This window comes from Zingiber officinale, chromosome 1B (assembly GCF_018446385.1).
Source record: "Zingiber officinale cultivar Zhangliang chromosome 1B, Zo_v1.1, whole genome shotgun sequence".
NCBI classification, from domain to species: domain Eukaryota; kingdom Viridiplantae; phylum Streptophyta; class Magnoliopsida; order Zingiberales; family Zingiberaceae; genus Zingiber; species Zingiber officinale.
In genome coordinates, this window is record NC_055986.1 from 92,573,303 (window position 1) to 92,577,159 (window position 3,857).

General features: G+C 39.3%; 1 long non-coding RNA gene across 1 annotated transcript; it reads left to right on the forward strand.

Moving 5' to 3' along the window:
• Positions 1-1,764: 1,764 nt before the first annotated feature.
• On the forward strand, positions 1,765-2,604 carry LOC121979065. The gene is made up of 3 exons (XR_006111324.1): positions 1,765-1,807; positions 1,910-2,028; positions 2,453-2,604. It is a non-coding gene; the product is annotated as an uncharacterized LOC121979065 (long non-coding RNA).
• Positions 2,605-3,857: the final 1,253 nt, after the last annotated feature.

A 3,857-nucleotide genomic window follows, 5' to 3' on the forward strand; every position in this document is an offset into this window, starting at 1 on the left:
TTAATTAAATCTATCTAATAAATTAAACATAACTTAATTACTTAAAAACTTAATTAATCTTAAATTAATTAATTTAACTTAATTAACTAACTTGACCAAATTAATTTAACTTAATCAATTTAACTAAACCTAATTAATTTTTAATTTAAACCAATCAATTAACTTAACTAATAAATTAACTTAATCAATTAATCAACTTAATTAAATATAACTTAATAAATCATCTCACAATCACCCATAAGAATACCATGTTTGATCATCTAGACTGGGTGAGATGGAACATTAAGGAATTGATTTCAATCAAGCTATCTTCTGAATCCATTAAATTAACCCAAATCAAATACTTTATGTAGGAACATAAAAATTTGGAACAATGAATGCTAGATAGTGGATGCTCCAGACACATGGCTGGAGATAGATTGAAATTCATTAAGCTAAAACTCAAGAACCTAGGGTCTGTTGCATTTGGCAACGACGGGACCCTTAAGGAGTTAAGGTAAACGGAATATGTAATATTCAATTAAATTCTGATTTTTACATTCGAAAAGTTTTATTGATTGAACAATTCAATTTTAATTTACTTAGTATGAGCTAGTTGTGTGACTCAGAATACTTAGTCACATTCTCAAAAACTGAGTGTATAATTAAGAATACTAACAATCCTGAAATTACGCTTAAGGGAATTAGGAAAAAGAACATCTATACAATAGACCTACCAACCTCCTAACTAGAGTGTCTATTGACACAACAAGAGGAAACTGAGTTGTGGCATAGGAGATTGGGTCATACTCACACTAGACTCATTTAAAAAATGAGTCAAAATGATTTAGTTAGAGGTTTGCCCAAATTAAAATTTATTGAAAACTCAATTTGTAATGCTTGTCAACAGGATAAACAAACCATGTCAAACCATAAGTTAACCAACCTGAATAGAACAACTTTGATACTTGAGCTCCTACACTTAGACATGTTTGATTCACATGGGGCCAAGTCTGTGAGATCTCGGAAAATTTAATTAATAGGGTTATTTGGAAAATAGCCTTATAGAATTTTTCCGGAATTTTTAGAAATTTTCTGGGAATTTTTCCGAGCTCGTAAGACGGGTTTTGAAGGGATCAATTTCGGGTTCGGATAAAGCCTGTTTGGGATACCCATTTAAGTGAGGAATGGTTTATATTATAAATTTCATTTCGTTTTTTTTTTATTTCCCAAATGCCCGAACCCGAGCCTTCCTCCTCTCTTCCCCGATCTCTCCTCTCTTCCTTCTCGGTTCTCTCTCGCGGACGGGCGACGGCGACGGGAGCAAGGCTCCAGCTCCGGCGATCTTTCCTTGCCGGCATCATCTCCGATTGAGCTTAGGCCGGCTGGCGTTTTCCTTTCCGGGCCGCAGCATAGCATCGTGTCTTCTCACGCCTGCCTGCCGAGCCCTAGTTCTTGTTCGGCGCTATTGGATTGAGCTCAGGTCCGACCGACGCCTTTCATCTCCGGTCTCCTTCATGTTCCGATTTCTTTCTTTCTTCTCAGGTCTTCCCCGAGCCTTTCCTTCCCCGATCCTTCCTCTCTGTTTTGCCGATCCTTTCTTCCCCGATTCGATCGCCGGCTTGAAGATGCCCTAGGGTTTCGAAGGTAAGCTATTAAACCTAGCTGTGGATTTTAGGGAGGTGTTACATCTACCTAGGAATCATTGGCGGTGGATGTAGGAGTTGGAGAGTGTTGAAGGATTAGGGGAAGGAATCGCACGATTTGGCTAGGTTTTCCTGGAGAGGACCTCCACCTCCTTGCTGTTGATTGAGGTCTCAAATTGAAGGTGAGTTCTAGTTGGAATTATGTGTTGCTTGATCAGAGATCACCATTTCATGTTGATATGTGATCTTTGCTTGATTCCTTCTTGATCCGGGTGATCCAACAGGTTAGGTACTGTGGGGTTTTGGTTGGTGGTCAGTAATTGCATCCGGGCAGAAAGGTAGATTCTAGCAGCTCATCCGGCAGGACCTCTTTCCGGCAGCCCTCTTGTTGACTGAGCTTGAGGTATTGTGTATTGATTGATACATGTTTTAGAGGAATTAGGTTTCGTGTGATTGATTAGTTGAATGTAGGTTTTGTTCTTTGTTTTAGATAATTGATCTTAGATGTAGATCATATTGAATTAGGGATAATTGGATTTCATGGTCATGTGTTAGATGATTAGATTTAATTGCTTAGATTAAATTAATGGAATGATTAGGGTTAAGACAATTAACCCTAGTCAACTATTGGATTTAATTTAAGATTGGATTTCTAATCTAATTGGTGATTAGGGATTAGGTAACTAAACCCTAATTAACTGTTAGATTTAAATTAGGTAGGTTGAGATGATATTAATTAGGGTTTTGCCCTAATTTAGTTTTAGGAATTTTATTTAGCTATTTCATTTAGATTTAGCTAAATAAAATATATATGTTGTTTGACACAGGATTTTGATTCGAGACAGACGTCTTGACGTTGGATTGTTGAGATTGTACCTTCTATTTGAGGCGGGTACCCTTTGACTTATCTTTTGATACTGTCTTATGATATGTATAGTTTATATATAGTTACTAGTGATAGATGGTAGATTTATTTCTTCCCTGGTCTTAGCTTAGTTGATACCTATCACATGCTTCTACTGTTAGATGCTTTACATTAGTCTGGTTTACTTTTATCTCTTGCCATGTGTATATGTGTTCGTGGTTATGGTTACTTATAGTGCTTATCTACCCATGATTAGATGCTGGAGATACTTGTCATATATTGTTGGATTCATGTTGTTTATATCTCTGTTATATATCTGTGTTTACCTTTTTGGCACCTACGTATATGGAGGAGGATACGTTCAGGTATGACATTCTGTAGCCGCATGCACCATACCGCATGATTGCATGCTGGGCGATGGACGACTCCATTATTGTTGAGCTCGTCGGCCGGCTACATGAGGGCCTGCACACAACGTGCCTACTGCATGGGTAGTGGCACAGCACTCAGGGTGTGTATGGCAGGTTGCTCGGTGGTGCACCGCCGGGGTGCTCATGGGTAGCACGACACAGCGGGGTTGCAGCCGGGATCTCTCCCCGTCATCGCGTACCGGGAGTTGAGAGCATTGCGCTCCCTCACTATGTTTGAGGTAGGAGGATAGGTGTACTCCGACAACATCCCGTCCACTCGGTCACTCTTCAGGGGTAGTGATGGCAGAGTGCACGGTGTCACAACCCTACCCACGCGGTCTCACCATTGTGTGAGATGACTGGCGTCCGGGGTGACCATGTCATATTGCATCATATGCATGGATTGCATTTATTGTGATTGTTGCATATTGGATGATGCACTTGGGTGCATATGATTGACATGCATACAGGATACATGCGTATTTGTTCGACTATCTTTATCTCTGTATGTCCACACCATTCGCCCAAGCCTCACGGTGAGTACTTTATTTCGCTATGCATTTCTTATTATTCTTGTAAATCAGACATGCTTCGTTACTCGTTACGCTTTATTCACTATGATACCAGTTATATTGTTAGGATCGCATCGTAGGTCCTATGGTTTAGAGACTGCAGGATATTACCGTAGTTATATGTTCGCATATCTATTGATTACTGCCGAGTTCTTTGAACTCACCCCGTTATTATTGTTTTCAGGTTGAGGCAGATTCCACTAGCCCCATTATCGCGAGGATTTTCTGTGTCGGATTATATTTTGCTTTTGCATCTTATATACTTGTATTGTGGGTTTGTATTATGGACTTTACATTGAACATTCGGGTTTGCTACTTTTGTTTTCCGCTGCGGTTGTATTTTCATTACTTTGTTGTAGTGGAGTAGGCTGTTTACATATATCTT